The sequence below is a fragment of the Hibiscus syriacus genome, unplaced genomic scaffold (assembly GCF_006381635.1).
Source record: "Hibiscus syriacus cultivar Baekdansim isolate YM2019G1 unplaced genomic scaffold, ASM638163v2 tig00116945_pilon, whole genome shotgun sequence".
In the NCBI taxonomy this organism is placed as follows: domain Eukaryota; kingdom Viridiplantae; phylum Streptophyta; class Magnoliopsida; order Malvales; family Malvaceae; genus Hibiscus; species Hibiscus syriacus.
This window is the reverse complement of record NW_024063480.1, coordinates 44,196-70,872: the sequence shown is the minus strand read 5'-3', so window position 1 is coordinate 70,872 and position 26,677 is coordinate 44,196. Positions and strand designations below refer to the sequence as shown.

General features: G+C 34.7%; 1 pseudogene; it reads left to right on the top strand.

Moving 5' to 3' along the window:
- Positions 1–455: 455 nt before the first annotated feature.
- On the top strand, positions 456–8,609 carry LOC120188493 (annotated as a pseudogene).
- Positions 8,610–26,677: the final 18,068 nt, after the last annotated feature.

Sequence of the window (26,677 nt, the reverse complement as noted above, 5' to 3'; positions counted from 1 at the left end):
TCATGATAGTTTTAGTTATCAAAGTTTTCAAAAGTTATATATTTTATTAAATTAATTTGATATTTTTTAATATTTAAATATTTTATCGATTTGATATTAACAGTGAGATAAAAATAAATTAAAATATAATGTTATATATGATTTTAGAAGAAGAAAAAATAAATGACAAAGTTAAATACATAATTTACCCTTAATTGTATGTCTCGGTCGGGAACGGGAACTGACCAATGATTCAAATATTGTACCCAAAAAAAACACCAAGTTGAGGGGCACCGAGAGAATCAAAAAAATGAAATTCATTTCTGCAATCTGAATTCAAATAAATTAAAAAAAATAAAATTCAATTCGTTTATGGAAGAAGAAGAAGAAGCTGAATCAAGAAGGGAAAGAAGGAACAAAAACTCCAATCTCTGCAGCACTAGATTACATGTTCCCTTAATCGCATTACCAACAACCATGGTTTATAGTTGATAGAAGTCTTCAATGGGAAAAAGCCCCTTCTCGTTCCGGCGCCCGTCCATTAGGCGACGGCGTCCGAAGTCCACGACATCACCTCAATCGCCTCCGCAGCCTATTGTAACCGATTCTTCATCTTCACCTCCGCTTCCTAGTACGGGCAACTTGATCGGCGGCGGTGGTGGTGGGGTGGGAGCGGCGAGAAAGGGGAAGAAGAAGAAGGCGGGAGCTAGACTATGGATGAGATTCGACACGAGTGGGGTTTCGGAGCTGGTGGAATACGATAAGAGTGCGATAATTAAAAGGGCTTCAATTCCCGCTAGGGATTTGAGTGTTGAAAAATAAGCAAATCCACCGAAAGGTGAATTAAAATAATCCACCGGCAGATTTTAGTCAAAAAGGGGATGGGAATTTTTGTTTAAATATTAAATGGGATAATTCAATTTAGTCACTAAACTTTAGGGTACTTATAAATTAGTCCTTATGTTTTAACTATAAATACCCTAGCTCATTTAGCTTCAAAATCATCCCAAAACATTCTAGCTTTCTTCCAATACTAGAGAGAATTTAGAGAGTTTCTTAAGAGTTGTTTTCTCCTTTTTATCTAGAGAGAATTATCATTGTTTTCTCCTTGGTAGATCGAGAGAGGTTGTAATTCCTATTTTCTCATAGTGAAATTCTTCTACCGTTGCCCGTGGTTTTTACCCTAAATATTTTAGGGGTTTTCCACGTAAATTTTGTGTCTCTTTTATCTTCATTTTTATTTTCTCAAATTATCAGTTGCGATTTTGCTCTATCCGATAGCCGTCTTACGCAACAATTGGTATCAAAGCCAGATTGGAGTGTGTAATATCTGCTTATTGGCTTTGTGGTTGCCACTAAAAGGTGGATCCTCTAACATAAGAAAGTAATAAGTTATTACCCATTCTTTGAAGGTTCCAGAGAACTATTCACTATAGTGAAATAGTGGGAGCTATCCGTAAAAGAAGCTATGGCAACGAAATTTGATATTGAAAAGTTCAATGGGAGAAATTTCTCATTGTGGAAATTAAAGATGAAGGCCATCCTGAGGAAAGACGGGTGTCTAGCGGCTATCAATGAAAGGCCGGTGGATTTCACAGATGACATCAAATGGAACGAGATGGACGGGAATGCTATGGCAAACTTTCATCTAGCATTAGCAGATGAAGTATTGTCAAGCATCGAGGAGAAGAAGACAGCTAAGGAGATATGGGATCATCTCACAAAACTGTACGAGGCCACATCGTTGCACAATAAAATTTTCCTTAAAAGGAAATTGTACACTCTTCGTATGCCAGAATCTACTTCAGTGACGGAGCACTTAAATACACTGAACACCTTATTTTCTCAGCTTACATCCTTAAGCTGTAAAATAGGAGAACAAGAACGTGCTGAACTTCTACTTCAAAGTCTACCGGATTCGTACGATCAACTCATCATCAACTTGACAAACAGTAATGTCACCAGTCTAGTCTTCGATGACGTTGCAGCTGCTGTTCTACAAGAAGAAAATCGGCGCAAGAACAAGGAAGACAGACAAGTAAATCTGCAACAAGCAGAAGCGTTGACAACGACGAGAGGGAGATCAACAGAACGTGGCCAAAGCAGCAGTCACAAACATGGTAGATCAAAGTCGAGGAGTAAGAAGAATTTAAAGTGCTACCACTGTGGAAAGAAGGGTCACTTGAAGAAGGATTATTGGAGTCTAAATAAAAACTCTAATCCATAAGGCAATACCGCAAACACTTCAGATGATGGAGATGCTCTATGCTGTGAAGCGTCAACCACCGTGGAAGGAAGAAAACGATTTGCAGATATATGGCTCATTGATTCGGGAGCCAACATATCACATGACCTCAAGAAGAGAATGGTTACATCATTATGAACCTGTCTCAGGAGGATCTGTGTATAGTTGCAATGATCATGCCTTAGAAATCATTGGCGTGGGAACCATCAAATTGAAGATGTATGATGGAACAATTAAAGTTGTTCGAGATGTGCGGCACGTGAAAGGTCTGAAGAAAAATTTATTATCCTACGGATTGTTGGATAATAATGCAAGCAAGATTGAAACACGGAAATGAATCATGAAGGTGTTCCGTGGAGCGCTTGTGGTGTTGAAAGGCGAAAAGATAGCTGCAAACTTGTACATGCTGAAGGGAGAGACTTTGCTAGAAGCAGAAGCCTTTGTTGCCTCATGTAGTTCAGATTCTGCAATGCTATGGCATAAGAAACTTGGACACATATCAGAACAAGGAATGAAAGTCCTTGCGGAGAAAAAGCTACTTCCAGGCTTAACAAAGGTATCACTTACTTTGTGTGAGCATTGCATAACAAGTAAGCAGCACCGGTTGAAATTCAACACATCAAATTCTAGAGGCAAAAGTGTTCTAGAATTGATTCATTCTGACGTATGGCAAGCACCAGTTACATCCCTAGGCGGAGAAAAATACTTTGTCTCATTTTATTGATGACTACTCTATGAGATGTTGGGTATACCCTATTAAGAAGAAGTCAGACGTGTTTTCCACTTTCAAAAACTTCAAAGCGCGGGTGGAACTTGATTCTGGAAATAAGATCAAGTGTTTCAGAACAGATAATGGAGGAGAATACACAAGCGAAGAATTTGATGACTTTTGCAGGAAAGAAGGCATCAAAAGACAGTTCACAGTGGCGAACACTCCTCAACAAAATGGAGTGGCAGAGCGGATGAACAGAACCTTGTTAGAAAGAACAAGAGCAATGTTGAGGGATGCAGGCCTAGAAAAATCATTCTGGGCAGAAGCAGTCAATACCGCCTGTTATTTGGTGAATCGAGCTCCATCAACTGCAATAGAGCTGAAGACACCAATGGAGATGTGGGCTGGTAAACCGGTTGATTATTCAAACCTCCATGTATTTGGAAATATTGTGTACGTTATGTACAACTCCCAAGAAATTTCAAAGCTCGATCCAAAATCCAGGAAATGCAAATTCTTGGGGTATACTGATGGTGTAAAGGGGTATCGCTTATGGGATCCCATTGCCTGCAAAGTGATCATCAGCAGAGATGTTATCTTTGTAGAAGATAAGCTACAAAGAAAAGAAGAAGATAGTAGCGCTGAAAAGTCAGAGACTACGTAGATACATGTGGAAAAGGAGGTTGAACAAGGAGATTCTTCTGAAGCAGAACTAGCACATGATGAACAAGAACCAGAGAGTTCTGAAGCTCCAACAACTCTCGTCAATCAGACCATATGAGAAGACGTCCCAATTGGCACTCAGATTATGTTATAGAAGGTAATATTGCATACTGTCTTTTAACAGAGGATGGTGAGCCATCAACATACCAGGAGGCAATAAACAACTCATATGCTTCACTATGGATGATGGCGATGCAAGAAGAAATCGAAGCTCTTCATAAAAATAATACATGGGACCTTGTGCCACTATCACAAGGAAGGAAGCCAATTGGTAACAAATGGGTCTTCAAAATCAAGCGAAATGGTGACGATCAAGTGGAGAGGTATCGTGCAAGACTGGTGGTCAAAGGATATGCTCAGAAAGAATGTATTGATTTCAATGAAATATTTTCTCCTGTGGTTCGACTAACAACAGTTCGAGTAGTTTTGGCAATGTGTGCTACATTGAACTTACATCTAGAGCAGCTAGATGTTAAAATAGCTTTTCTTCATGGAAATCTTGAAGAAGAGATTTACATGCTCCAGCCTGAAGGTTTTGAAGAAAAAGAAAAGAAGAACTTGGTTTGCAGGTTGAACAAATCTCTGTACGGTCTAAAGCAGGCGCCGAGGTGTTGGTATAAGAGATTTGATTCATTCATTATGTGCCTTGGATACAACAGACTTAATTTAGACCCTTGTGCTTATTTCAAGAGGTCTGATGATAAAAATTTTGTTATATTGTTGTTGTATGTGGATGACATGTTGGTTGCAGGACCCAACAAAGATCATATTGAAGAATTAAAGGCACAACTGGCTAGGGAATTTGAAATGAAGGACTTGGGATCAGCAAACAAGATTCTAGGGATGCAAATTCACCGAGACAGAAGTAATAGGAAGATTTGGCTTTCACAAAAGAATTACTTGAGGAAGATCTTGTCACGATTCAGCATGCAAGATTGTAAGCCAATTTCTACCCCTCTTCCTATTAACTTCAAATTATCCTCCAGTATGAGTCCTAGCAGTGAAGAAGAGAGGATGGAGATGTCTCGAGTACTGTATGCATCAGCAGTGGGAAGTTTAATGTTCGCTATGATATGCACAAGACCAGACATTGCATAAGCAGTGGGAGTGGTTAGTCGGTACATGGCGAATCCAGGCAAAGAGCATTGGAATAAAATAAAGAGGATCCTAAGATACATCAAAGGGACCTCAAATATTGCATTATGTTACGGAGGATCAAACTTACTAATCAATGGGTATGTAGATTCTGACTATGCAGGGGATTTGGATAAAAGCAAATCTACTACAGGATATGTGTTCAAAGTTGCTGGTGGAGCTGTAAGCTGGGTTTCAAATTGCAGTCAGTTGTGGCTACGTCCACAACAGAGGCAGAATATGTAGCAGCTACACAAGCCAGTAAAGAAGCAATTTGGTTAAAGATGCTATTGGAGGAGCTTGGGCACAATCAAGAGTATGTCTCTCTGTTTTGTGACAGTCAAAGCGCCTTGCATCTAGCAAGGAATCCGCATTTCATTCAAGGACAAAGCACATACGAGTTCAGTACCATTTCATTCTTGAAAAGGTGGAAGAAGGGACAGTAGATATGCAGAAGATCCATACTAAAGACAACATAGCAGATTTCATGACGAAGGCGATCAACACTGATAAATTTACTTGGTGTCGATCCTCCTGTGGTCTGTCAGAGACATAAGCAACATGAAGGTACAAGGTAGAAAGAATGGTGTGAAGATATGATTGTTCCAATCAAATCTTCAAGTGGGAGATTGTTGAAAAATAAGCAAATCCACCGAAAGGTGAATTAAAATAATCCACCGGCATATTTTAGTCAAAAAGGGGGGATGGAAATTTTGTTTAAATATTAAATGGGATAATTCAATTTAGTCACTAAACTTTAGGGTATTTATAAATTAGTCCTTATGTTTTAACTATAAATACCCTAGCTCATTTAGCTTCAAAATCATCCCAAAACATTCTAGCTTTCTTCTAAAACTAGAGAGAATTTAGAGAGTTTCTTGAGAGTTGTTTTCTCCTTTTTATCTAGAGAGAATTATCATTGTTTTCTCCTTGGTAGATCGAGAGGTTGTAATTCCTATTTTCACATAGTGAAATTCTTCTACCGTTGCCCGTGGTTTTTACCCTAAATATTTTAAGGGTTTTCCACGTAAATTTTGTGTCTCTTTTATCTTCATTTTTATTTTCTCAAATTATCAGTTGCGATTTTGCTCTATCCGATAGTCGTATTACGCAACATTGAGGATCCTCGACCCTGTCTTTTCTCACTCCTCCACTATTCTTGGTATGTTTAACAATTTGAAACTATGGCTTTCTTTTTTTCAATTCTTTGGGTAAATTGCTTTTGATGGATTTAGTTTGCTTATAGTTTGCCATTTTTTACTTTACTGATGTCGATCTAGTTGATTTTAGGGTTCGCCTGATTTAGTGTCCCCTTATTTATGTACTGAGGATTTATGTACTAGGAAGTGTAGAAGCTGTGAGTTTAGAGTGGAATTGCATATGCTTGCTAAGATTCAGATTTATGAACTATGAACTGCTCTCGTTTTTAAGTCTGAAGATTGCTTCTAAAAGTAAGATAGGGAGCATTTTGGTTGGAAATGAGTGCCACTGGAGTGATTTCTTAGTTTTCTTGCTGATTAACCCTCTGACACATGTTGTTCTGGCACTTCTTTTTTGTCGAAGTACCTGTGTTCTACGCCCTCTTGTCCAACCCATATCTGCCTGATATGAGTATATGACTTTGGACCTTCGAAATAAGTGGAGAAACTTGGTAAAATTTGAACAATTTAGTTGATTGTTACTCTCTTGAAGTATTCTTTGTTCTTGGTTCCTTGCCAACTCTTCAGCATATATTGTTACTCTCTGTTGATTGTTGAATTTCAGTTGGATTTTACAATGGGAATTGATTGAACGTTTTAAGTTATCCGGTATTAATTAAAGATTTTATTTGCTTTGGTTATGAATTACGCTCGTGATAGTAAGCTGAATGTGGTGTTCAGGCAGATCTCGGTCAGAAAAACTCCCATATTTAAGGTCACATATACATGACACCACCATGCTTAATGACAGAGTTCCTTGGCAGTTGGCACTTTTTGTGATTGAGAATCTCTTTTGTTGGGATGCTGGGAAATACATAGCTGTGAACCAAGCACGTGTATTCCACTATTTGCTTGTCTGCTCTCAAAGGATGAAGGGCGTGAATTATAGTTTAGTTTTATATGCTCTCGAGACTCTATTCCATTTTTTTCTTATTTCGATCTGTTTTGTACCTTGGTCTATTTCATTGTCTAGGTATATGTATCAAACAATTAAGGATATTGGATGCTTTGTTAACTCATCGTTATCATGAAACCACTAAGACATCTTTCTGAGATTCTATCGTATAATTTCCAGCCCGGGAGAAAGCCATGGTTGTCAATTTAGAGTTTATAAAGGCTATTGTTACAGCTGAAGAAGTTCTCATACTGGATCCTCTACAACAGGAGGTTCTTCAATTCGTGGATCAACTAAGACTACAACTTCCTTATAGAAGTGAATATAAGACTCGAGGAACGGGCACGGTGGGTGTAAATGATAGTGAAACCCATGTTTCAACTGGTGGATGGTGGTTGCCTGTTCCTGAAGCCATGGAGAGTTTGCAGTATGAGCTTCCATTTGAGTTTCAGGTTCTGGAGATAGCATTAGAGGTTGTCTGCTCATTTCTGGACAAAAGTGTGGCAGAACTCGAGAGGGATGCTTACCCTGTGTTGGATGAACTGGCCCGAAATGTCAGTACCAAGAATCTGGAGCACGTGCGGAGTTTGAAAAGCAATCTCACTCGTCTTCTTGCACATGTACAAAAGGTATTCTTTAATCTTTATGTATGTGTCTTTCCGCATCTGTATGTTTCTTTCTATGTCGTAGGTGTTGCTCATAAGGAGAATGCTCCTTATCTGGATTCGGTGCCTCTGTGTCTTTGAAGGGAGGGAGGGCCAATTACATGACATGTCAGAATGATCGGAATACGAATATAACTTCCCAAGGATCGGGTTGAAACTCTACTATTTGCTATAAACAAATTTAAAGTGAAAATATGATTCATTAAAGCTGTAACTGATTGATGCTGCATCAATTACCCAATACCCATATTTGATTTTTTGTGTGGAACATTAACGAGTACCCATTGAATGTCAGGTGAGGGATGAAATTGAACATCTACTGGATGACAATGAAGATATGGAAAATTTGTATTTGACAAGAAAGTGGATCCAAAATCAGCAATCGGAGGCTTTATCAGGAGCTGCAGCCTCAAATAGCATCACTACCATTGTCTATCTTTACTCGGTTCAAACAGGAGCGGAAGTTTGGTGAGCATCCACAACTTGGATGATGATGATGTCGAGGATTTAGAGATGTTGCTCGAGGGTTTTTTCATGCAGCTGGACGGAACGCAAAACAAGATATTATCTGTGAGTATTCGTCTTTATCATGCGGAATTGATGCATCTACTTTCATCTCCTTGACTTGATACATCCCCGCAGGTACGAGAGTACATCGATGATACAGAAGACTATGTTAACATCCAACTCGACAACCAACGAAACGAGCTCATTCAACTTCAATTGACATTGACCATCGCATCGTTCGCCATAGCCATCGAAACATTGATAGCCGGGTGGTTCGGCATGAACATCCCTTATACGTGGGACCACACGGACGGGGTATTTGATATCTTTTTGGGATGTATTACTGAAGGGAGCGTGTTGATTTTCCTGCTTGTCCTAGGATATGCCAGAAGGAAGAAGCTGCTTGGTTCTTAAAATCGATCCTCATCATCAACTATGAATGTGCATTTTACCATAATTGTGCTTATTCATGGACATCCCCCGGCAATGGGATGTCATATTGTAGTATATACAGAAAACAAAAGGACCGGCACCCAACTTCTCTATTACATGTTTTAAGATCACAAGTGTTTGAAAATACAGGCATACATAATACATGCATGCATACATACATGCATACCATCTTTTAGATTTATGTTGGATATCAATTTTCATCTTGCTAGCTGATCAGCAGTTTGTATTAGTTCGGATTTGTTAGTGTTAATCTTTAAATAAATTGGGCAAAATGATTCCTCAAAAAAAAATTGTGATGTTGACATTTTCAATCAATTTTATATAATTTTAATTGATATAAATTTAGCTTTTAATATTTACGTAAACTACATTAGTGGTCTTTTTTATTTTTGGTCTGTTTGATTTTAGTCATCGATTTTGAAAAAGTTACGTTAATTTGATTTAAACATTTATATAAAATATTATTTTAACACCTCCATTTTAGATAAAATATTAATTTGATCTTTGAATTCAGTCAAAGTTCACACTGTTGGCTATCACTCTTAATTGTTGTCGATCACTATTGGTTGACGTCACATGTTAACATTGACTATCGTTGTCGATGATTGTTGATTTTTAAAATTTTTAGTTCATTCATTTTTTTATCTTTTGAACACGAATTCAGTGTTCGTTTCATTGAAAAATATATCGATAAAATAAAAAAAATCATTTGATTTTTGGATTGAAAAAACAAATAACTCAAAACTTTTGGGACTCATTTTCGATTTGAAATGGGATTTTAAAAATAATAATCCATAAAAGTGAGGAATAAACAAACTTGGAGCAAGAGAGAGGGGTAAAAGGATGATGTTGATGAATATCATAATCTACAAAATGAAATCACACATCATCATCTTAGGGTTCTCCACCCGTAGGTTGTCATATGGATAAAGCTTAGGTGTAAATGGCATTTCAGAGGCTTTATCATTCCAACGATGCAAAGAAGCTCAAACCTCCACACATTGTCGAGTTGTATGCAGGTGGGCAGTGATAAAGGATGGTCGGGAATCGTACTAAGGTGTCGCATTAACCATGCCGAGGTGGCTTACATCGTTCGTCACCAGCTTATGAGCCTTTCACCGAACGGTGAACTCCCCGACGAAGTTGAACATGGGGCTAAAGTAATAGAAACTTTTGCAAACCAGGGGCTTAAAGAGAGCGTGCACCTGCCTTCAAGCCTTTAAAAAGGCTATTTACTCCGATCTTTTCAATAAAATTGTCGATGGGGTTGGATCCGATGTGTCCGTTTACGACGGCTTGTTTGAGCGTCGTGGCCGGAATCAGTCTTAACTATGCCGATATTGATTGTTACACTACAATGAAAATGAATTTCATAAATGATCTCGAATTGTTCCATCTAAATACAGGTTTTGTGGGATTGTATCTAAGACGTTGTCTAAGCTTATACCTATGTATACGTTTATTAAACTCATGTCAGAGAAGAAAGAAGGGGTTATGAAGTTCAAAAGTGATAATATTGTACATCTCATCAAATATTTTTTTTAGAAAAATAATAATCTTGTGATGAGTAATATATAAACAGTAATTTTTAAGTTAAAATATTAATAAATGATATGAGATATAATGTGTCATCATATTATTAATTAAATGTTTTTTATAAAAAATATTATTAAAGATTAAAATAATAATAAAAATTATAATTTAGATGCTTATTGAAAGCCAATATACCTAGAGATAAATTAAATACAGATATAAAAGATACAGTTTAAGAGAACAAGTATATTTTCGTGTAAAATCCATAAGTTTTATGAAATGTAAGTGAATTATATCCTTAAAAATATATATATTTTAAAAGATTAATCTCGTGTTCTTATGGCGAAAAATAATCTACGAACGAGATTTTATTGATATAATTTGTCCTATTCAGAGCTTAAATTTTATAAAGTATAAGATTTAGAGTTTAAGAATCATGATATGGGATAAAAGGTCATTTAAATATATAAGATTACGTATGAATCAAGTGATCTCACTGATTAAAAGATTGTTGCTACTTTTTGAAGTCTCAGATTCGAGAACAATATATACAAGGTGTATAAGCGTTCATTGTCAAATGATTTAGTCTTTCAAACAAATATTACATTATATTCCCTTCAAATTAATAAAAAAGAAAAAACATTTATGATATAACATTCAACCAGATATATTTATAAAATCTAGAATTTATACGATCAATATATCTAATAATTTTTCAATTTGAAATATAATATTTAAAAACACCAACAACACAACTATAACCGATAAACATAATATAAAATAATTAAGCTTGCATTTATTCTTTCGATGTATAGTTAATAATGCAAATAAAAAATCCGAAAAAAAGGAAGGAAAAAAAAACAAAAAATCATCTGCCAATACCTATCAATGCAATAATTAAATTTGTCTGAAAACAGAGACAGACAGTGTTATGAAAATTTGTCCATGTTTTGCTAAAAACAGCACTGTTGAGAGACATGTCTTACAGTAAACTTCAACTGCATCTCCACCATCTATTCCTTTCTTCCTCATCTTAAAACTTCGAAAAGGAAAGATTAAAAAAAGGTCAAATGTTAGATTTGATCCCTGTACTATGCTTCACTTTGGCATTTAGTCTCTATATTATAATTTGATATAATTGCATTCCTCTGTTTTTATGATATAATTAGTTAGTTCAAATAGTTCGCATTGTTACCGGCAAGTATCGAGTGGAACGTTAAAAGCACATTGCACCTTCGATAAGAGAAATCACGTTCAAACTTTGGAGACGATATTATTAGGAATAATAATTACGAGTCTTGGATATAAACTGTAAAATAAATTTAAAAAATTAAAAAAATCAATTAAAATGCTTTTATGGATATTTCTTTGAAACGTTTTTTTAACTCATCGTACTGACATGATTCTTTTGTGTTCAAATTTTTTCTTTAAAAAGAAGAAGAAATCAACACTTTTGATGGAATAATTAACATTTCAACCATTTGGGTTGATTAATGACATTACAAAAGTGGAAATATCAAATTAAAATACAAAAGAATAAATTCCAAATTCAAGCGTTGTAGGAGGAGGAAAACCATAATTTAGCCCAAAAATGGCCATTGGGAATGTTAGGATTCTTTATACAAGAAGAAGGTTGGTTTAATTATGGGTCTAGTCGGTGTACTCTTCAGAAATTCTAAATTTAATCTCTCTTTATAAAATTTCAAGAATTTAGTTCCTATACTTATCATATTCATAAATTAAAGTTTAATTAAGAATATTGCTAACGGACACCAAATTCGTAGAATTTAAAATAAAGAGACTAAATTTCATTTATCGAAAGAGTACGAGAACTAAGTTATATTATAGATTTCTTGTTTTCTAAGCAACAATGTTATGGTTTGAGATGAAAAGAAATCACAAATACTGATAATTTGTTTCTAAATTTAGGACAAATTTACACCTTCAAACTCCAAAACCTACCTTGCTGGCAAAGAAAGAACATATTACAAATGGAACACTTCAAAAGAGACCAACAAAGGGAACCGGAGCGGGGAAAGACCGGTTAACCATCGTCCTTGCAACCAGTCGCCGGTGATTGTTTTCGGTAAACGCTTTCTCGACCTTTTCAGCCACCGCAATGACGAACTTTACGGCGAGTTTCACCAACTCCATGCAGAACTCTAATCTCAGCACCACCATTGTTGCAAACTTGCAAGCTCCTCTTGGACATTTCTTTCTTCTTTTCCTTTTCCTTCTATTTCCCTCATCCTATGTATAATACCATGAAAAAGCCTAGCTTATTGGGCAATAAAAGGGAAATAAATTAATAATAAATTATTGCTTGCAGTGTATAATTCGTCCCTTTGAAACATCCAATGGCCGTTGGATAAAGTAACATTTAGTCCCTTAATGTGAAAAGTATTCATATTTTAGTCCCTGATTTTTTCAGTCCATGTGACAATATGCCATGTGACTCGAGTTATATATATCTTAACTTATTTTGAATTCTATTTTGTTTAATGTTTTAACCTTTAGTATAACTTTCTATATTATTTTTATAAGATTAAGTATTATATAAAAGAATAATTTTATTAAAATAAAAATAGTAATTATTAAATGTAATGATGAGCATTTTAGTAAGTATTTCAAAACTAAACGAGACAGATATGATGTTGAACCTTGGAAATTTTAATCAAAATTCCAACTTGCCTAACCTAAAGTTGTGTTTGAAAGATCAAGATAGAAACCTAATAGGTTATATTGTTTTTCGAAATCTAAAATTTACTCTAAATTTATCAGATTCGTCAAAGTTGTTTTCGAGTTATATTATTGCTTGAAAATAGTACAGAAAATCATAAATTTTTACTATTGATTACATAATTAAATATTACTTTAAGTATTCTCTATGATTTGAATTTTCTTTTAACTTTCATTATACATTTTATATTCTAAGATATTCTTTCTTTAATTTTAAAATTTATTCTAGTTTTCTCTCATTGGTGCGTCGCTCATCCCTTTTTCTTTTCGTCTTTGTTGATCGACGGTGACACCAACTTTATATTGATTGTCGATCATCGGTATTCTTTATTGTTCGTTTTTCTCTTAGATCGCATCTTTATTTCTTTTGTTTTTTTATTTTGAAAAAATTTGCATGTATGGCACATTTTCATCTGCCTTTATGACATGTTTTCTTATGTCTTTTAACACGTTTTTCGATCATTTGACTGTTGTTTTCATTTATCTTTTACTAAGGGTTGATTAAGGGATGAACCTAGAGGGGGCGGTCGCCTCCTGAAAATTTCAAATTCCTCTATGTTTTAGATATTTTCTTTTTGTTTTCTATTGAAAATATGTTTTCTTCCTCCTAAAATTTTACAATTTCCCTTCTACTTAAAATGTTATAAGTTCGCTCTTCCTAACATAAAATTTTGCGTCCGTCTTTGACATCGTCATGACATATCAAGATTGCGCTTATTAATATCTTGTTGATCTTCCCTGCTTTGGACCATTAGATAGATTTTAACGTCACCCGATTCTAATTTACGATTTGTTGGTGGTCTTTCAGTAGCTTGATCCCTTTTTTTGGTTCGTTTGCCGGTGTGATTAGCTCTATTTGTAACTATTTTTATTCGATTTTTTTTGTTATAATTTTAATATTTCTTGTATAGTCCTTGTGATCTTAATTTTTAATAAAATTAGTGGCTTATGTAAAAAAACCATTACTTTAAGTATACATGATATAAGTATATAACTGATATTTTATATTTATGAAACTTACGTGATTTTCTGTACTATTTGTCGTAACCGTCTTTCGGTTGGACCCGGGATGTGGGCTTCGACTTGGATTAAATGAATTGGAGTCGCCACCGACCACTTATTTTAAAATAAATGGATTGATCGGATACCCTATTTCTTACCTGATCTGCGTTATACCAGAAATACGTCGGGTTCGGGAGTCGGTTACGGTCAAGGAAGGATTAGCACCCTTGTACCGTCCTTTCGGTACCAATTAATTTATCGGTTGTCTTTAATTGTGGAAATCAAAAAAAATTAAATTACCCGATTCGAAGTACCTACCTTTGATCGAATGAAATTACCTTAAAAAGTCAAAATGTCAGATAGGAAATAATAAAGGAATATTAAATAAATCAAAATGAGAAAATAAAATAAAATATAAATAAATAAATAAAGCTAGATAAAAGAAGGGGGAAACGGTTTAAAAAATCTAAATTTTAAAGGAAATCAATAAACAAATGAATAAATGAATGATAAAAAGAACAAAAAAAATATGTTAATTTAAAATGAAACAAAAAATAATAATTGTTGCTTTGTTGGAATATAGTCATAAAGGAACATATACGTGGGAATCACTTAGTAGAAATTTACAGCATTGGATTCCATTTTCATTGAATTTCCTGAACAAGACAATGCCAAAATCTGTTTAGACGGCAAAAAATTTGACTTAAGGGAATTAAGATCACATTCCTAACAATAACAATAATGCACAAAAGTAATAACTAAAATTATTAATATAAATACGATGAAGTATGGAACATATACATATATAATATACCATAATACTAATAAAATAAACAAAAAACGTAATATGTTAAATAATGTAAAAAATAAATAAAATAAAATTTAAAAGCTAAAACACTAATTGACTTTTAATATGGGCTAAATTGAAAAAAAAACAAATCAAATGGCCAAATTAAAAGAAAATCGGGTTTAAATTCAATTTTGGGATCAAAATAAAGGTACTGAAACATCAGAGGGACCAAAAGGGTAGTTTACCCTATTTTATTCAAAAACATGCGGATCCCCTAGGGGATCCGCTTGGGTTATCGGGTCGGGTTGTGGGCTTTACTATAAAAGCCAATATATTTTTTAAAACCTCATTTCTCTTCTTCTCCACGAGAGCACCCCTACCCCTTCTTTATTTTGCTCTCATTTGTTCTTCATGCTGAAGAACAAAGGCGGCCGGTACTCATGAGGAACCCAGAACCCAGCCGCGCTCCGTCGTGCGCCACCTCGTCGGCCGCCGTTCATCGGCGGCGAAATTGAAAAAGCTTTCATTTTTTCAAAAGATCCTTGTACCCTCGTTCCGAAATCAACATATTTTTCCAAAATTCGCCTCGTAGGGGTATAGATCCAAAAAAGAAGATTCGACCACCTCCCCCTCCGATCATCGGCGCAACCCGCTTTTGGGTTATTCGGGTTCAAAAACAAAACAAGAATTGGAAGGCATACAACAATAACAACCGAATAAGGTAAAAGACAATCTTTCTTTTATTTCTCTGTCAAAAACTTTACAAATGCCCGTATTTCCTTTTAGGATTTGCTAGCATTTTCGTGTGATATTCTCTGTAAAAAAACCTCCCCCCCTTCATCTAAGTTACATGCAATATTTATACTGAAGAAAATATGCTATTTTTAGAGTCCTAACTACACTGGTCTTTGTTTTTTGCACGTTTCTTGACTTGGTTTGTTGCCGAGGAAATCGGCATTGGGGACGTGGAACATGAGGGAAGCTTACGGTGTTGGCTTGGATGAGATGCGTGAGTGGCGAGGAGTCCACGGTGAGTGGAGCGCGGCGCTGATGGATCTTGGAACTAGGGTTTCAAAAACCCTAGCTATTTTCACGGGTTTGGACCAGTTGGGCTGCTGACTGGCATTTGGGCCACCCGTTGTTGGGCCTGTAAAATGTAAAATAATATGTAAATATATGTGTATTATAAAATATAATACATAACTATATTATATAATATAATAATTTTAATTGAATGGAAAATGTCGAAATTTGGTGTCTACAGTTGCCCCTCTTTGCTCATTATCGTGTAATGAAAATAGAGCAAAGATTAAAGACGCAAATTTCGGTCACATCGAACATCCTCTGTCGTAGAGTTGAAATCCGATATTGAAACTGGTTTGTCAATATGAATCACGAAATGACTCCCTCGTCGTGAGGTTGAGTCAAAACTGGAAAATTCTGAGCATGAATCATTCGTCGTGAAGTTGAAATAGAACTCAGAGTATTGGGAAGTAGCTCATGGATCGTCTTCTAGCCCAAGATACTTCGTCGTGAAGGTGGAACTTGTCTTGAAGACTTCAGTGTTGTTGTGTTACAGATGACTCATTCGTCGTGAAGTTGGGTCAATATGTTGGGGAAGTTGGAATTGTATATGGCTCCTTCGTCGTGAAGTTGAGCCTGAGAATTGGATATCCTTCATCACGAAGTTGAGATCCAATGCAAGTTGCGTTGTTTCGAGGCCAATATCCTTCGCTGTGAAGTTGAAATTGACTCTGAAACTGGAAAGTGTGTTGACAGACACTCCTTCTTTGAGTTGAATATCCTTCGCCGTGAAGTTGAAATCCAATCTAAAGATGATGATGCTTGTATGCACGATTCCCTTCGTCGTGAAGTTGAAACTGCGGGTGGCCGATTCGTTGTGAAGTTGAGCTTGCGTTGGATATCCTTCGTCGTGAAGTTGAAATCCAAGTATTGTTCCGAGTCCAATATCCTCCGTCGTGAAGTTGAAATTGGCTCTGGAACCGGGAAATTGTTTATTGACAACCAGCCGTCCTTGTGTTGTCTTGAGTCCAATATCCTTCGCTGTGAAGTTAAAATTGGCTCTGAAATTGGGAAATTGTTTGTTGATAACCAGCGGTCCCTTCGTCGTGAAGTTGAACTTGCATTGTCTGGAGTCCAATATCCTTTGTTGTGAAGTTGAAATTGGCTCTAAAATTGAGAAGTTGTTTGTTGACAACCAGCGGTCCCTTTGTCGTGAAGTTGAACTTGCGTTGTCTGAAATCCAATATCCTTCGCTGTGAAGTTGAAATTGGTTCTGAAATTGGGAAGTTGTTTATTGACAACCAGCGGTCCCTTCGTCGTGAAGTTGAACTTGCATTGTCTGGAGTCCAATATCCTTCGCTATGAAATTGGGAAGTTGTTTATTGACAACCAGCGGTCCCTTCGTCATGAAGTTGAACTTGCGTTGTCTTGAGTCCAATATCCTTCGCTGTGAAGTTGAAATTGGCTCTGAAATTGAGAAGTTATTTATTGACAACCAGCGGTCCCTTCGTCGTGAAGTTGAACTTGCGTTGTCTGGAGTGGCACGATATCCTCCGTCGTGGAGTTGAAATCGCGGATGGCCCCTTCATCGTGAAGTTAAGCCTTGGCTTGAATATCCTTCGTCGTGAAGTTGAAATCCAAGTATTGTATGTTGCGGGTAGACATAATTCCCTTCGCCGTGAAGTTGAAACCATGGAGACCCCTTTATTGTGAAGTTTGGCTTCGAGCTAGATATCCTTCGTCGTGAAGTTGAAATCTACTCTCGAGCAAATTGTGTCGCTTCGAGTCCAATTTCCTTCGCTGCGAAGTTGAAATTGACTCTAGCTAAAACCTGAAAAAGTTATGCATATATGTGATGAGATGGATGCAATGCTCTTAGGTATGCCTCAAATGCATATGCAACATATGTTATTTTTGGGCACATGAGAGAAATCTCAATCTCCGGTTGCTTTTCTGAAATCTTAGTTCTAGAATCTTCAAGTTCTGATCCCTGATCTCAAATTCTTCAAATGTTCAAATCTGATGTGCACATTCTATTTTTGATTTGAGAAATGCTTCTCGACCATCCCAAGTATGTGCATGACCTGAGTGTAACGATTCAGATGATGCTTCAAGAGAAGTTGTCTTGAAAGAGATAGGATTCGTTTCAAGGGAAACTGTCTTAAGAGAGACAATGGTGAGCACGATTCCCTTCGTTGTGAAGTTGAAACCGTGGGTGTAACATCCCAAATTATGGATTAGTGACCAAATTGTAAAGTTTCAGAATTTGATGACTAAAGTAGAAGAATGAAATAGTTCAATGATTATTGGTTATATATGATGAAGGTTATTTAGTAATTATTAAAGGAAATAAAGGGTAAAATGGTCATTTGATCATTTAAGGAAAAAAATGGAATTATATACACGTGGAAAGGGAGAGAATTCTCTTCTCCTTTCTTCTTCTTCTTCTTCACGTGGAAGCCAAGAGCAAAGGTAAGTTTGATTTAGCTTTTGATTTCTTGAAAATTTTAAGTTGGATTTGAGTCTTTGAGGGTTATATAAGCTTAAGGAAAGCTTATATAAGTTTAAAACACCAAAGAGATAGAATTAGAAAGGAATTTCTATTAAGGGTTTATAAATGAACTTTTGTTATAGAAAGGTTTTTGAAGTTCTAAAGTTGGATTTGACTTGCCATCAGCTTAATTAAGAAGTATTAAGTGTTAGAATTGGATTTGAAACATGTGGAAATAGGGTATGATTCTTGAAATTCCTAAAGAGGAGAGGATATTAAGGTTAAAGATGAGATAAATGAATATTAATGAGTTTAATTATGTATATGAAAGTTAGGAATATGAAAGGGGTGGAAATATGAAGGATTTAATCCAAAAAGAAGGATTTTTTGGGTTCAAAAAGAGGTTCTGGGCAGAGTGCATCGATGCATATTCATAGTGCACCGATGCATTAATGTTAAAACCCAAAAATTGTTTGAAGGTGCATCGATGCATTGGTAGTGCATCGATGCACTCTTTTAAAATAAATACATCGAATGCAATTTGTGCATCGATGCATAAGTAGTGCATCGATGCATCCCATTAATAAGGAAACATCGAATGCAATTAGTGCATCGATGCATAAGGCATGCATCGATGCATCCCAGTAATAATACAACATCGAATACATTTTATGCACCGATGCATCAGTAGTGCATCAATGCATACCTTTATTAAAAGATGAAATTGACTTTTCTCTTGGTCTAAAGAGTGAACCATTAGAGTATATTAGTTATAATACTAATATAGATCTATGTATGATGATGTAGATGTAGAACGTGATCCTGTTCCGGATCAATTGAAGGATTATAATCGAATCAAAGCAAAGCTAAGGTGAGTGCACATTCTCTAGTATATGAGGTTCAAGGGAAAATAAGACTTGTGATAAGTCTATTTCCAATAGTGAAAAACATGAATTCATAGAAGTATGTATTTGTTATGATTTATATGTGTGCATGGGTATATGTGTTATTGATATGAATATGGTAAGTAAAAGGGATTAATGGTGATGATAAGAATAATAATAAGGATAATGAAGTGATAGGTATATGTGAATATAGGTATTGATATGTTTTGTATGTATTGTAAGATGATATGTCTATGTGCTAACATGATAAGATGACAATGAGTTACATGTCATATGAACACATGAGAAATGTTATGAGCCATATGAAAGAGAAAGTATATGTGATACATGAGGGTGAATCTTATGTGACATATGAATATGAATTCATATGAAAAGTGACATGAATTACATGAAAGAAACTACGTGATTACATGTATATGTGAATGAAACCATGAGCTTATATGAATATATGATATGGTTACATGAATATGTAAAAGGATATAAAAGATAATGCTCATGTTATGTGTCATGAGAGCTAGGGGTATAGTTGGCATGCCAAGAGTCGAGGGTCTATGTGGTTCTTCGGGATATATATATATTCTTTGGAACATGTGTGAAGTCTGGTGAGACACATACTTGATCCCTAGTATATGTATATGATTCTTAAGGAGTGATATGTGGTCCTTCGGGATATATATGTATTCTTTGGAACATGTGTGAAGTCTGGTGAGACACATACTTGATCCCTAGTATATGTATATGATTCTTAAGGAGTGATATATGGTCCTTCGGGATATATATGTATTCTTTGGAACATGTGTGAAGTCTGGTGAGACACATACTTGATCCCTAGTATATGTATATGATTCTTAAGGAGTGATATGTGGTCATTCGGGACATATATGTATTCTTTGGAACATGTGTGAAGTCTGGTGAGACACATACTTGATCCCTAGTATATGTATATGATTCTTAAGGAGTGATATGTGGTTATTTGGGACATTATTATATGGCACTACGGTGCAATTCTACGCGGCACTCCGGTGCAATTCTACGTGGCACTTCGATGCAATTATATGAGATGTGGTGACAGCATTAGTGCACAAACTCTATGTACTCGCATATCTTTAGTTCTCACATGAGTATCATGGGCTATTAAATAGATAATATTAATAAAGTGATAGGATAATATGTTTGTTCCCTTGTGGAATTTCATGTGTGATATTGATTGTAGAAATGGTAACTTATAAGACTATATGATGAAAGGAATCAATGATAGTGATAAAATAAGAAAGAAATGAAGATGATAATATAATTGATTGAGTGTACGTGTTTTATGATAATATCTATATATGGTTTACATGACATGGTATGTGTATGTGCAATTGGTTATGGTATATGTTATATGATATGGGCATAAGAGATCATAGGAACATGAGATAAGATATATGAATGATAAGGACATATATGTATGCATATATTCGTTACATGTAAAAGTATGAGTGGTATGAAATGATAGTAAGAATTTTTTAGGTATGATTATTAGTTACCGTTTACCTTATAAGTTTTTATGCCTCACTAAGTCTTCGACTTAGCGTGTGATTGTTTCACACGTAGGTTTCGAGAAGAGTAAAGAGTAATGCGGGGCAAGACAGGTCAGTTCTCCTTACCAAATGTCAGATCAGAAAATATATGTACTGGTTATAGAGTGTAGTTGGCATGTAGTCTAAAGATATAAATTATATGAACTCTGATATATTTTGTAAATGTTTTGAATGAGTTAACTGTTATCAAAGTTTTTAAATTACTCACTATTTTATACGAATAAATGTTTGAAAAGTCAATGTGACACTTCGGACTCGTATCCGGGTCGGATACGGGTTGGGGGTATTACATTTAATGGTATCAGAGCTATGGTTTAGCTGATTCTAGGCTTAAATCGAAGTCAGAAGTGTTTTAAAAAGTGTACATGCCAACTCAAAGTGAAAAAAAATTTCTGATCTGATAGTGTAAGGAGTATGATGTCTTGCTAATAAAAAAATATATTATTATGTGATAATAGAAGTATGATAATAAGAGCTTCGAAAGAAGTGAAAGGTAATAAACCTGAAGGTAATAGCATTCACCTGCCCTGGCCAGGCAGGGAGAAGAGCGAACACCTCAGGAAATGCCTGTATAAAATTTGGAAAATTATTCTTCATGATTGAAGAATGTTCTGATGTGTTTTCAATTTATACTTCTTTAACTCATAGAATGAATGTATCAAATTAGTTGATAAAGTTGCGAGCACCCAAGTTCAAGGGTGGATTTGAGGAATGTTCTATTGTTATAGACCTTTGGTTGAATGATATGATAGAAGGTTTTCATTTCTTCAAAGTGGAGATGTTGAATTGAGTATTTTTGTTACTACTTTGGTAAGTTAGAGTATGGTGGACAATTGTCACCATAAGAACGTTAAAAGATTAAATGATGTGATTAGAATTGTATAAGAGTTCAAGAATAAGTGCATTGATGACCAGTTTATAAAACAAATGAAACTGGAATACACGAGATTGAAACAAGGGAATTACACCTTGTATGAGTATGATTATAAGTTTATTAAGCTAAGCAGAATTGTTGATGAGTTAATTCCGACTGAAAATGATACATGTGATATTTTGTTAGGACTTGCGCCTTAAATCAAAAGAGTGTTACTGGTTTTGAATTTGTTATCGTTTCAAGAAATGTTTAATTGTGTTAAAGCTTTAAAGGGAAAAAGCTCAGAACGAAAAGTTTGGAGAAATAAAATATTAGATGATTAAGAGAATTAGTGCTTCATAGAATTTTCGCACCATCAAATAAAGGTAGAGATTCTGGTTCAACTTTAAACCAGACATGAATTAGTTATATTCTCCGTCAAAGAATCAAATCAGATGAGAGTTCGACAGACTCCAACAGTAGGGTTGATCTTGAAAGATTAAACAAAGAGTTAATTGAGGGTAAGTCAGGGTTAAAGACAACCCTTGTGAATTGGGTTAAAAGCTCTTTTAGAAGTTATGTAAATCGAAGCAGAAAAAGTATTGAAATCTGGTGATTTTTTTTTAAACAAGTGGAGAAAACATAAGTATAAGAATGGTAAAGAATAAGGTTTTGTGCGAGTAAAGTTGACTATCAAAGTAATGAAAATGTGATAAGGAGTGATGGTTATGGATAAATATATGTGATATAAAAGAGCATGGGATTATGAAGAACATGATATGGTTTAGTTATGTATAAGACAATGCGGATTATAAAAGGATAAATAGATAAAGATCAAGGAATGGATTAAGTGTTTTGCTAGAAATTAAATAATGTGAAGCATAAGAAGTATTTTAAATGTATCAAGTGAGGTAGATACTATTTTTGTATTTAAGATGGAAAGAGTTAGCGTGAGCTAACAAGATTATGGGACGAAATGTATTGAAATTACAAGATTTCAAGATATGGTAGGTTATGATAACCAAATATGAAGTGAATCTGGATACAATTGTATACTGTGATTATAGTAAAGTGATAGAGTGAAGGAAGTGAGGATTCAAATGTTTGAGTAAAACTAAGGATTGGTAAGAAGAGTTTAAGTATGGGTACATCAATGATCAGTTTATAAATAAAGGAAGTTAGAATGTTAAGCTTGAATAATGGAAGTGAAATGGTGTATGAGATTGAATGTTTATTTGATTAGTTTGAGTAAACTATTGTTGAAATAATTCCGAATGCAAAGAATGTATATGAATGGTTCGATGAAGGTAATAAAGGAGACAAGGCATAATACTGTATATGAATGAGAGTATGGGTTCAATAAGTGAATTACACTGGGTTGTTTTTAACTGAAATGATGTGTAAGATTAATTTGATCAGGGCTTACGCCCTAGATTGAAAAGATTAATTAGCTGTAATGGCATGGATGTTAGAATTATCCGATTTGAAGGAAACATAAAGTAAGTTAATCAAATGAGATACGAATCTGGATGTGGTTGTATATTTTGATCATATAAATATGATATAGGCAAGGAGATAAATATTTATATGTTTTAAAGAAAATTTTGAAGGAAGAAAATACAAGAAAGATATGATAAGAATGAGGTTTTGTATAAGTGAAGTTGATTAGTAAAATTATAAAGATATAATAAAGACTGGTAATCAGAGATAAGTTTAAGTGATAGGAAAAGAGTATGTGAACATGAAAGAAAGATATGATTGGCGTATAAGAATATTTTTGAGTTATGAAGAAAATGAAAGGATGAAGTTTAAAGAATTAGATGTGATAAAGATTATGTTGAGATATAGGTTATAAGTTTAACCAGAAGTAAGAAAGGTATGTCAGGTAATATGAGAAATTGTTTAGTTATGCAAAGTGTATGTTTAATCAGTTATGATGAAGATTTAAGGTTATGTTTCTTGGTCAAGTGGATGTAGTCAGAGAAATGAATAAAGATTTATATGTAGTAAGGAAGTTTTGGAGTCAGTCAAGTAAGGATGAAATAAAAGTTTGGTGATTCTTGAAAGACAATTGAAGATTGGCAAGGAATTTGATTGATTTATGAGTTGGAGTAATAAGAATTAATGTTATTGTCTATCTGATAAGTGACATGATAGGAGATATAAAGTAAAAAGGTAGCCGAATAATTGAAAAGATAAGAACCAAGTTATTAAAGATGATACAAAAGATTAAGTTCAGAAAGCAGCATGAGAACGTTAGAAGATATGTCTTTTTCAGGATGTGCAGTGAAAATTCGAGGACGAATTTTTTTAAAAGGAGGGGAGATTTGTAACATCCCAAATTATAGATTAGTGACCAAATTGTAAAGTTTCAGAATTGATGACTAAGTAGAAGAATGAAATAGTTCAATGATTATTGGATATATATGATGAAGGTTATTTAGTAATTATTAAAGGAAATAAAGGGTAAAATGGTCATTTGATCATTTAAGGAAAAAATGGAATTATATACACGTGGAAAGGGAGAGAATTCTCCAGAATTCTCTTCTCCTTTCTTCTTCTTCTTCTTCACGTGGAAGCCAAGAGCAAAGGTAAGTTTGATTTAGCTTTTGATTTCTTGAAAATTTTAAGTTGGATTTGAGTCTTTGAGGGTTATATAAGCTTAAGGAAAGCTTATATAAGTTTAAAACACCAAAGAGATAGAATTAGAAAGGAATTTCTATTAAGGGTTTATAAATGAACTTTTGTTATAGAAAGGTTTTTGAAGTTCTAAAGTTGGATTTGACTTGCCATCAGCTTAATTAAGAAGTATTAAGTGTTAGAATTGGATTTGAAACATGTGGAAAATAGGGTATGATTATTGAAATTCCTAAAGAGGAGAGGATATTAAGGTTAAAGATGAGATAAATGAATATTAATGAGTTTAATTATGTATATGAAAGTTAGGAATATGAAAGGGGTGGAAATATGAAGGATTTAATCCAAAAAGAAGGATTTTTTGGGTTCAAAAAGAGGTTCTGGACAGAGTGCATCGATGCATATTCATAGTGCACCGATACATTAATGTTAAAACCCAGAAATTGTTTGAAGGTGCATCGATGCATTGGTAGTGCATCGATGCACTCTTTTAAAATAAATACATCGAATGCAATTTGTGCATCGATGCATAAGTAGTGCATCGATGCATCACATTAATAAGGAAACATCGAATGCAATTAGTGCATCGATGCATAAGGCATGCATCGATGCATCCCAGTAATAATACAACATCGAATACATTTTATGCACCGATGCATCAGTAGTGCATCGATGCATACCTTCATTAAAAGATGAAATTAACTTTTCTCTTGGTCTAAAGAGTGAACTATTAGAGTATATTAGTTATAATACTAATATAGATCTATGTATGATGATGTAGATGTAGAACGTGATCCTGTTCCCGATCAATTGAAGGATTATAATCGAATCAAAGCAAAGCTAAGGTGAGTGCACATTCTCTAGTATATGAGGTTCAAGGGAAAATAAGACTTATGATAAGTCTATTTCCAATAGTGAAAAACATGAATTCATAGAAGTATGTATTTGTTATGATTTATATGTGTGCATGGGTATATGTGTTATTGATATGAATATGGTAAGTAAAAGAGATTAATGGTGATGATAAGAATAATAATAAGGATAATGAAGTGATAGGTATATGTGAATATAGGTATTGATATGTTTTGTATGTATTGTACGATGATATGTCTATGTGGTAACATGATAAGATGACAATGAGTTACATGTCATATGAACACATGAGAAATGTTATGAGCCATATGAAAGAGAAAGTATATATGATACATGAGGGTGAATCCTATATGACATATGAATATGAATTCATATGAAAAGTGACATGAATTACATGAAAGAAACTACGTGATTACATGTATATGTAAATAAAACCATGAGCTTATATGAATATATGATATGGTTACATGAATATGTAAAAGGATATAAAATATAATGCCCATGTTATGTGTCATGAGAGCTAGGGGTATAGTTGGCATGCCAAGAGTCGAGGGTCTATGTGGTCCTTCGGGATATATATGTATTCTTTGGAACATGTGTGATGTCTGGTGAGATACATACTTGATCCCTAGTATATGTATATGATTTTTAAGGAGTGATATGTGGTCCTTCGGGATATATATGTATTCTTTGGAACATGTGTGAAGTCTGGTGAGACACATACTTGATCCCTAGTATATGTATATGATTATTAAGGAGTGATATGTGGTCCTTCGGGATATATATGTATTCTTTGGAACATGTGTGAAGTCTGGTGAGACACATACTTGATCCCTAGTATATGTATATGATTCTTAAGGAGTGATATGTGGTCCTTCGGGACATTATTATATGGCACTACGGTGCAATTCTACGCGGCACTCCGGTGCAATTCTACGTGGCACTTCGGTGCAATTATATGAGCTGTGGTGACAACATTAGTGCACAACCTCTATGTACTCGCATATCTTTAGTTCTCACATGAGTATCACGGGCTATTAAATAGATAATATTAATAAAGTGATAGGATAATATGGTTGTTCCCTTGTGGAATTTCATGTGTGATATTGATTGTACAAATGGTAACTTATAAGACTATATGATGAAAGGAATCAATGATAGTGATAAAATAAGAAAGAAATGAAGATGATAATATAATTGATTGAGTGTACGTGTTTTATGATAATATCTATATATGGTTTACATGACATGGTATGTGTATGTGCAATTGGTTATGGTATATGTTATATGATATGGACATAAGAGATCATAGGAACATGAGATAAGATATATGAATGATAAGGACATATATGTATGCATATATTCGTTACATGTAAAAGTATGAGTGGTATGAAATGATAGTAAGAATTGTTTAGGTATGATTATTAGTTACCGTTTACCTTATAAGTTTTTATGCCTCACTAAGTCTTCGACTTAACGTGTGATTGTTTCACACATAGGTTTCGAGAAGAGTAAAGAGTAATGCGGGGCAAGACAGGTCAGTTCTCCTTACCAAATGTCTGATATATTTTGTAAACGTTTTGAATGAGTTAACTGTTATCAAAGTTTTTAAATTACTCACTATTTTATACAAATAAATGTTTGAAAAGTCAATGTGACACTTCGGACTCGTATCCGGGTCGGATACGGGTTGGGGGTGTTACAGTGGGTGGCCCCTTCGTCGTGAAGTTAAGCCA